Source organism: Adiantum capillus-veneris, chromosome 11, assembly GCF_014529385.1.
Source record: "Adiantum capillus-veneris isolate H3 chromosome 11, ASM1452938v2, whole genome shotgun sequence".
Taxonomy (NCBI): domain Eukaryota; kingdom Viridiplantae; phylum Streptophyta; class Polypodiopsida; order Polypodiales; family Pteridaceae; genus Adiantum; species Adiantum capillus-veneris.
This window is the reverse complement of record NC_140941.1, coordinates 97,084,824-97,095,461: the sequence shown is the minus strand read 5'-3', so window position 1 is coordinate 97,095,461 and position 10,638 is coordinate 97,084,824.

Sequence of the window (10,638 nt, the reverse complement as noted above, 5' to 3'; positions counted from 1 at the left end):
TTTCTTATCTAAACCAACATGTGTAAAAGATAAGAAGCGAACAAAGCGTGGAAGGATATATTAATCCACTTATGTCAGCAAAATTGAGTTTCAGCAATGGAAAAAATCTGCATATGGCATTGAAGGACAAGGAACCAGCAACTCGCAGTGCCAAGGGTGATCTGTGGCGATCACTTAATGCGCTATTTCAGATGTGTGACAAAGATGATTGGTCACAAAATGATCTCAACAAGTTTAAAGATAACCTTCAGCTATTAAAGAAAGCATCTAAGACAACATGAACTAAAAATTAGATTACTCATTACATGGTATTGTTAAACCACCCTTTTTAAAAAAAGGACTAAGAGGTTGTTTAAAATGCTCGACATCTTGTTTTATTTGTAGCACATCATTTTGCCATACTTCATTCAAAAGTATGGAAACCCAGGCATATGGAACACCCAAGGCTTGGGAAAGTCTCATTACATGGCCATACATGCATATTTCAGACACAAACAGCATGGTGGCTCTTGAGATAAGGAAAACAATTTGAAAGAGTTGTTTCAATAGTTTTATCACAGAATCCTTTGCTGTCTGCAACAAAAACATGTATTAGACAGTTCAACAATATCACAAGCAATTAGACATTTGCAACAAAAGAAAAGGAAACGAGCAGAGATATTCAACAAAAGTGCTCGTGAAGGGCAAAGAAAGTGTAGAGAGACAATGGAATATGTCAACCATAAGTGGACCAAGAGAATATGATTTTAGGTCACAACATGTACAAGAGATGCCAAACGATTTAACAATAATTGTACAAGTCACAAGTCTCTCAACTTGATGATTGTTTAGGGATATCTTTTGGCACATCACTCTTGTAGTGGAGCATTATATGTTTTCCATAATCCAAGGCTTCATTTGGGTTTTGTTTCCCTTAAGAGAGTGCAATTGTTGTGTATGTGCAGTAATAAGCTGCATGACCACCTGAGTACCCCGGACAATATCCAAAACATTCTCTTGCAAAAACTTTGTCTACAAGGATAACTTTGTCTGCATTTTGTGGTAGCATTGGTCCACCTAGGAAGCATCAGAGCATCTTGAAGGTGAATGTTGTAGTATTCCCCTCTTGGGACATTTTGTGAAAGGCTAGTACGGGTGCCTCACAGAGTTTGGCAATATATTGTCTAGTGCTACATACCTTCCACGATACTCTCTCGTTCGACGGTAAAGAAAGTCATTCTTATCAGTAATCTACAACTGTACATGCAAGGATGAGTTAGAGAGCGAGAGTGAGGGGTGGGGGGGCTTACCATGAATCTCTCATCTTGGATATATAAGTCATCCTTTCATAGGTCCATTGACCTCATCGATCCTTGTGCTGGACGTGTGAACCAGTCCTCTACTTGATGGCTTGAGGTTGTTTTTATAGCTTGGAAGGTAGCCTCATCCAAGAGTGTCTCTCTATACTTTTATGCCTTGTCAAAGTAGAATTTGAGGCACTCCAATGGGTTACTGGAGGTTTCTATCACCTCATCGTCACTACTATCATCAGATACAAATCCACTCCTCTCCTCTTGAAATTTGGAAATGGTGGAAAGTACCAAGTCCTCCCTTAAAGAAAATATACTTTGAATCAATGTGGCTTGCTTCTCATTGAAGCTAGGCACATCTAAAGGTAGCTTGATTTCAAATGTTTTAACTGAGAGGATTTTGCTTAGTTCCACCTCTTTAGCCTCTATGTCAAGATTAATAGCCTCCTCAATCTCGGTCACCTCATTGAGCTCCATATCCTCCTCCTCTTGTTCATTGGGTGGTAGATCCTCTTTCTCCATGACCTCTAAAGGCTCCTTAATGAGACTAGAAAATAGAGAATTTAAGAATAGAAAGAAGCCAAAGGATTCTTCGACTAGCTTGCACTCTCGTTCGTGCATGGGAAAGCATGAGGGTCTAGAAAAGAGAGGCAATTGATGGGTACTTCTTATAGCATGAGGGTCTATAAAAGAGAGGCAATTGATGGGTACTTCTTATATAGCCGTCGTTTGGAATCATAATCTTTCAAGTGCACCACCAGCATGTCAGCAAGATTCACCCTACCCTTTTGGACCTCAAGATCAAACTTGTCTCTTTTAAACTTTAGGAAATCATTGTGCCGAGGTATAAGGTCATCAAGAATGAATGTGGCATTAAGGATAGAAGAAACCTTGTCAAACATATCACGAGCTCTTACAGATACTACAAAAGCAAACAGTCTTTCATTGACAACCGCAAGGTCTTCAACAAAAACTACCTCTTTTTTCTTCACCCCTCCTCCTTACATTTTGTAGCTGGCTCACTAACAGAAGAAAAATCAATATCCATCCTTTTGGTGCTAGGAAATTGAAGCTTCAGGATTACAAGGATTTCTTCGTTTTCTAATGCTACTGAGTCATTGGGAGGTTTGTCATAGTCCCCATAATATCCTCGCAAGGAAATATATCCGTGTGCTCCGTAAAGTCCACATTTCTCTTTGAGGAACCTCTTAGCAACTAAGGTGGTCGGTCTGGGGCAGGTGGTAGGTCGTCGATCATACCGATGGCATGGTACACAATCCTTGTCGAAACTTCTGGTGCACCCAAGTACGTAATATTTCCTTCTTTCTTTATGCCTTTCAGAGTGGTCAAGACATATTGGGCGTGGTCCACCGGTTGCCTGGTTGTTGACTTGAGGACTTGCGTGAAAGTGGTGGCAACCGCGTGATTTGGCGTGGTATACCTCGGTGGCCTTTTAGCCAGGAAGTGGAAATGCTGGTGGTACAACCTGGCTGGCTCTTCCAGTTGCTTGTGAATTAGATCTACAAAAGTGGCTGCGGCGGTTTCTTTGGTGAACGTACCTACCGTTTTCCTATCCCTTGCCCTCATTATCATTCCTTCTGTGGACAGTCTGAGTGTTTCTGCCACTATTTCCTTGGTTATTACCACTTCGACTTTATTTATCTGAGGGTCAAAAATTCGGGCAGTTTCATCTTCTTTAATAGTGGACAAAAGCTCATAAGATTTTTGGAAATCCACATCGCACGGCTCCTATTTATAAAAGTCTTAGAGTCCTAGCCTGCGGCGGTTGGCTTCTTTGGTCTCAGGCTTCGTGACAACATCATATACTTCTTTCGGTAGGAGTTGCAACTCTACCTGATGTCCCTCCTCACTCTTGAATATGCCGGTGAACACTGTGGTATGATGCTCTTCTAGTTGTTCTTTTGAAAGATATGATGCCTTGGCGGCTTTGAATGAATCTGGGATCCAGTTGGTATGCGGGCAGCTCTTGCAACTTTTCTTTCTGGTTGAGCTTCTTCTTGGCCCTCTCTGCTGCTTGCATGGCTCATGTTCAGTGAATAGAATGTCAGAGTTAGCAGATTTATTGGTTTTTTTCCTCTGAAATGTCCTTTAGACTGAAAGGCTGATAATTTTGGTCCAATTTGCTTCAAATTCAAATTTTGACAAGCATAGATGCATAAAAACATGCAAGGAACAAAACTGTAAAGTCCAAACAAATTTTTGCAACCAATGTAAATAATCGCGATTATTTACAGTTGAGTAATTTTTTCAACATTTTGCAAACTTGGCATCACAGGCTTGAAGTATATACCAAATACATACTTTGAGTGAAATATGGGCTCATTTGGATCCATAGGATGAAAATGGTACCAGATTTTGGCTTTAGATCTCTGAAACAGATATAGTGGAAATTTGAGATTTTGAGCTCCAAATTGGTTCAAACTTGGCTAGTGGGCTTAACACATCATGTACTTTGGATGTATGATGGCAAAATATCAAAACTCCCCTAATTTGGCTAGAAAGTAAATAAGAGCGATTATTAACTTTTACACCAAAATCAAAACATCTTTTGGTACAATCTGGTTCTAGGCATTGTAGAGACCGTGTGTATGAGATATGAGGTGATTTGGATCAAGAGATGTTGTCCATAACCCAAAAATTGGCTTGCAAAGACTTCTTTGCGTTTTCTAGCAATTTTCCAAGTTATAGGTGCTCATTTTGGCTCATACATGCTTTTTGGCATGTTATAGGTGTGTACACATGATAGGTGAGGTGATGATACAATTTTAAAGCAAAAAAAGTGCAAAAGTAAATAATCGCGATTATTTATAGCAGTCACAAATTTTTTGCCAAACCTACAAATTTTGACCTAAACACATTCTATACACCTAAAACAGGTCCTAAATTGAATTTGGTCAAGTTTGGTCATGTCGGCATCACTTTGTGCTTTGTCGACTCTAAAATCCCCGATTTTTGTGACTACACTGCCTGTTGAGTTGGTCAGTCAATTTTGAGGCTTTGGACTTGTCCGCAACATAGTCGTGAAGCAACTCATCCAATTCTGGCTCATTTGGAGTCAGTTTGACCCCGTATGTCGAATTTGACGCTTTGTAGCCTTCGAGCCGTTTTTTTCTTTTTGAGGGCTTTGCTTGATTGATTTCACCAAACCAATCATATACATTGTATATGAACCTTGTAGGCAAGCTATCTGTGGAGTCAGATCGGAATTCTGGCATTTGCCAAAAACCTTGCTTTTCTACTTGGAGACCTCCTCAACCCCTGCCGAATGGTCAACTGATGATATAGAAAGGTTGTATTATGCTAGGGCATGCTACATTTCAAATCCCATCTAATTTGGTCGAGCTGACAGGCCGCTATGGTCAATTTTTGGTCGTAGGTCTTCGTGCACTGCTCGATTTCTAGGGTTCTTTCTAGGGGTTTAGACTAGCTACCGGCCGTACAAAATGGATCATTGACGAGTAAAGAACTTACCCCTCATGTCTCGTGTGAGACTGCATTGAAAATGGGCAACTATAAACTCCGGAAAAGACGCACGAAAGAGGTCGAAAATCTCTCTCTGCAAAGGCTGCAAGTGAAAATGAGGTGGTTTTAGCCTACCTTGGATATCTGTACCCGGACTTCTCGAACCAATTTTCCCCAGATTCTCTCGTTAGTCCTACTAGGCCGTGAAATCTGTGTTAGACTCAAAAATTTCCGTGATCGGATTCTTGTAGCTCATTTTGCAAGAGTTTTGCAAAAGTAGGCTTGGCCGCTTAATTTAGGCTTCCCGTTTCCATCTTCAGATTTCATTTGAATTTTTTTGTGCTTGTTTGCCTTGTCTTTCTGATCACCATCATGTCTTTCGTTTTTTCATACGAGCTTCCTTGCTATTTAATATTAATTTTTGACCCGTTTAATGAAAAAAATCAATGAAAATAACAAAATGCTCTAAAAAAGTAAAGCGAAAATCCAATAATTAAGAGAATCCATTGAAAAACACAGCTTTATTGTTTTTTGTTGGATTTTTATATTTTTAAGTCTCATTATCTATAAAGATGATGAAACATACCCAAAAAGGATGATTTTTTGATGATTTTTTGATAGTAAATACACTATTTACACTCATCAGGAAGATATTATCGATGAGTTTTTCCTTGATGATGAATTATAATGGAATTATTAGATAATTTTGCAAAAACTCACACGTTAATATCGAACTTTTTTCTCCCTCTTCAAACATTGCCCTTAATTACTTAGTTTTTAGTGTCCTTCCACCCCTCCTAGATGGCGTACTCCGGGACGACTGTGTGCATGGGTTGAACAGTGGTGTCTATGCATATCCGTGGTTGGGTCTACCATGCTTTCAAGATCAATGCAATTCAAACCACTATGCTGTGCAAGAGCTGGGTCTTGAGTAATTAACTCAAGGGTTTCTCCGGGGGTTTCTGATGTCGAGCTTTGCTGCTGATGTCTGTCAAAAAGTAGATCTTGTAGCTTGTGTGCTCTCTGTTTGATTGTACCATCAGGATGCTTCAGCACGCTGATTGCTTGAGTTGTTGGTAACACTTTTGACTGAGCTTTTTCTCGCCGTTGGTAGCTTGGTTTGCTTGTTGCTGTATGGTGTGGTGGAGTCTTTTGAGACTTAACTCGCCATTGCTTGATTGGTCTTACAGTTTGTGGAGAAGATAAGTGCTCCTTTTTCTTCCAAACCAATTTCATGTTAGGTTCCTTGCTCGGAGATGCTCGTCTCTGTGTTTTAATCTTTGAAACCTTCTTCTGTTTTGTTGGTGAAGTTTTAGGCACCCAGATTTGAATCGGCTTATCCTTCAGCTGTGCTTTTGGTACCCAAATTTTCCTGACCTGCATGCTACTTGTAGCATTTAATTTTTGAGGGGATGGAGAAGATTGATTACTTCGTGGTTTGGTATGCTGATTGCTTCCTTTCCATTCCTCCTTGCTTGGTGCAATTGGAACAATGAGTTGCCCGCCTTTAGATGATAGCTTGAGCTGATTTGTATCCCAATCTGGTACTGCTTTGTATGTCCGCATCTAGGGAATTCCAAGAATTGTCGTCTCATTCATGTGTTCATCTGGTAAGCATACAAATTGATGAGGACATGAACATCCATGTACTATCACGTTCAAGTTGACTACTCCCAATGTTGGGGTTGGGTTCTTGTTGCATCCTTTGATTGTCGCTATTCCTGCTGTCAATGCTTGACTTGTTTCCTTCATGTACGTAGAATAATCAATTGCATTTACTCTAGCTCCTGTGTTGACCAAAGCATTGGTGGTATGATTGTTGAGCTGTACTTTGATGCACAGGTCCATTCCGTCTAACCAGTCATCATCTCTTGAAATTGCATCTTTAGGTAATTCCCATTGTCGGCCATCTATTTCCAGAGTGTTGATGGAAATCAGTATCTGTTGATTCTTGAGAGCAGCTTTCTGTTTGAGTACCCGAAGCCGAGCTTCCTCTTGGGCTTCATCAATAACCTGCTATCGTTTAATCTTCCTTTGTTTGGCTGTATGCATTCTTTCTAGCAATTCATTGGTTAGCAGCAGATTGTATTTCTTTAAACGACATCCACTAATCCAATTAGCCATTCGTTCACCATCTAGGGTGGATAATTTTACTGCTCCACTTGGAGATACATCTTCAATGATAATCCTTTTTCTTAAACTTGGGAATGTGTTGCTTAAGGGAATAGACTAAAACTAAGTCCCCTTTCTTGAAGATTTTTGTGATTAAGTGGGAATCAAAAAACTGTTTTTGTTTCCTCTTTTGTGCATAGATGTGAGCTACAGCAGTTAGCCTTTGCTCATCTAGCTTTTCCAAATCTTTAAGTCTTTCTGACAATTCATGTCCAGTCCACTCAGAATTTCGTGCTACCCTTAATGTCGGCAATAGAAATTCTATTGACAGTATGGCATCAAGACCATAAACAAGGTAATAGGGTGTAGTACTTAAAGCCGTTTTGAATGAAACTCGATAAGCCCATAGAGAAGCATGGAGATTAATTTCCCAGTCTGTCCTCGTGAACTAACCACTTTATTCAGCATCGAACTAAGAATTTTGTTCGTATGCTCAGCTTGTCCGTTTGCTTGTAAGTGATAGGGAAATGATTTGTTATGGATGACCATAAACTCATTAAGCAAATACTCGAATACCTCATTGAGAAAATGAGTTCCCCTATCACTAACAATTTCTATTGGCAGTTCATATCTTGTGAATACATACTCATATAAGAATGCAACAGTGGTTCTGGCATCATTCTTTTGAGTTGCTTTAGCCTTGGTCCACTTGGTCAAATAGTCCGTAGCTAAGCCCCCATCATTGGTCTTAATGGCATGCTATCTACACGTGTTGGCATTTTTGCCCGTTGACAAGCATCACACCTTTGAACATATTCTTTGGCATCTGCAGAAAGAGTTGGCCACCATATGCCTGTCATCAAGATTTCTCTTGTAGTGGTCTCACTAGAAAAGTGACCTCCAGCTAATCTAGCATGTGCTTGTTCTATAATCGGAATATACTCGTCTTCATTTGCACAAAGACACAAATGTTCATCTTTACCTCTTTGATACAATTGGTTCCCAATAAGAGCATAGTCTCTTGCTTTAGTTTCAATTGCTCTTTGAAGGCATTTACTCATATCTTCAGGAAATGTTCCGCTTGATAAGTAAGTAAACAGATAATTAATCCACTTAGGAACATGTGACATTTGAAACAATGTTACATGAGGTATGGGTGTTTGTTTTTGACATTGAGGACAATCCTTTACAAAAGATCAAACATCACTCCTCATAGTTGGCCAAAATACTCCAAGTCTCAAGATTCGTTGCATAGTTTGGTCTTCCACAAAGTGAATTCCTACTATGGTAACATGTGCTTGAATTAGGTGCTGTATTTTTGCTTCAGGATTAATGCATAAGAGCAATATTCCGTCCCGATTTCTTTTATACAGCCTACCAGCTAGTAATCGATATATAGCCAATTGCTCGATTAATCTGATCGTAATAGGAAGTGGTATTTGTCAATCCACTTGAGCTATTGTCATCAATGACACAATGTTTTCTGGACATCGAGGTATCATCTCCACGGAGAACAAATAGGCATCTGGTAGATCATCGTCTACCCCTTTCGGTGATTCTCTTGAAACAATACTTGAAAATGATCTGCTCGTTGATGTGTAGTGCCCTTTTTTACAACCACAGTGAAATCAAATTCTAGAAGAATGATAAACCATCTCACTATTATTCCTGTGCTGCATGGCTTGTTGATCAAATACAACAAAGCTTGGTGGTCTACCAAGAGCACAAACTTGTTGGCTAAGAGGTAATGTCTATACTTTTTAATGGCATAGATAATTTCTAATCCTTCCCTTTCAATGGTGGTGTAACTCTTTTTTGCCATGTTCAATTGTCGACTAGCATAAGAAATAGGAAAGTCAACTTTCTCGTCTTCTGGTTGAGCTAGTATACAACCGATAGCAAAATTGGAAGCATCTACATGTATGTGAAATATCTTATTCCAATCTGGTGCTTTCAATATTGGAGCTGAGGTGAGAGTTAGCTTAAGCTTCATGAAGGATTCTTCACATGCTTTGGTCCACTCAAAGTGTGTAATCAAGCTATACATGGGTTTTGCAATTATAGCATACATGTAGATGAACCGTCGGTAATATCCACAATGCCCCATGAAGGCTTGTACCCCCTTGACTATTGTTGGTCTAAGCAAATCAGCAATGACATGAATTTTTTCCATATCAGTAGCTAAGCCATTTTTAGACACTATATGTCCAAGAATTTTTCCTTGTCTACCCATGAATGTGCACTTTTCAGGATTTAAGCAAATCCTATAAATTCTATATCTTTTGAATACCTTTTTGAGGTGTTCAAAATGATCCACCCAGATTCATGAATGTACGCATAGATAATCCATATATACCTCTAAGAATTTCCTAAGATATTCTTTAAAAGCATGGCTCATCAACCTTTGAAATGTGGCTGGAGCATTAGTTAACCCAAACGGCATAATCCGATAGGCAAAAATACTCCATTCTGCTGCAAAAGCAGTTTTATGCTGATCTTTTGGGTCAACCAAAAGTTGATTGTATCCTGAAAATCCATCTAAGAAGCTGTAAGCCTCTTTTTCTGCAACTCGTTCTAAAACATTCTCAGTGATTGGAAGAGGAAAGTTGCCTCTAATGGTAGCTGCATTCACCTTTTTGAGATTAACACACACTCGTAATTTTCTATTCTTCTTGGGTACTACCACAATTGGAGATACCCAATCTGTGTGTTCAATTTTGTAACTGAATTTTGTTTCCTTTAATTTTTCCATCTCCCTTTTATCTTCTTGGCAAATGTTTCATTATATGTGTATGGCCTTTGTCTACTTGGTTTCACATCATTTCTCATGGGTATGGTATGTTGATAGATTTCTGGATCAACACCCTTAAGATCCTTGTAAGATCAAGCGAAGATATCTCGGTATTCCTTTAGTAAGCTTAGCAAAAGCTCTTCTTCTTCTTCTGTTTGGTCATTTGCAATGTAAGGAGGTCTAGGCTCTTCTTCTAGTTCAGCCAGGTCTATCTTTTTAACGTTTTCAGGCCCTTCATAGGACTCGCCATGTTTACGTAGTTCCCTAATAGGTTGTTCGACTATGGTTTTTTGATCTTGGAGAGTATACTTTTTGTAATGGGATAGAACCCTCATTACATCCTTACCATCCTCTTCCGTGGTTTCCATTTTGGTCGTATCTATCTCCTTTAGAGATTTTTTCAACTCTTCATATTTCTTTTTCCGCTCGACTCGCGTCATGAGTGTTTTTTTATCCTGTGGGGGTTTGCTTGAACATCCTTCCTTGATTTTCTCAATGTTTTACACATTTCCAAATTTTTGTTTGAAGGATATCTGCCAGTGATTTTGTCCTTGACACAATCATTTGCATCTATCTGCATCAGGAATTGTGTTCTACTGGAGACTGATGGCATATGTCGTGTTGTCACGTTTTTGGAGTCTCTTTTTTGTCTATACCATTTTTGTCTTCTTGATTTCTGGTTGGGAAAGTCAAAAAACTTTTCCTCCTCTCCTTTCAAGAGTAGCCTAGCTCTCATATGTTCTTTTTCTGACCCCGAACCTTCTGAGGTAGCTGAATGTTCATCTAAGTCATCTATTGCATCGTAGTAGAGGTTTGAAAAGATTTTTTGAGCTTTCATCAAGTCCTTGTGTTCCTCATCTTTGTCTTCAATGTTGAGGGTTGAAAGCATTTGGATGGGAATTATGCCGTAGCCATCCTCATTGGAAAATTGAGTAGGCATAGATGTATTCACACATACATCCA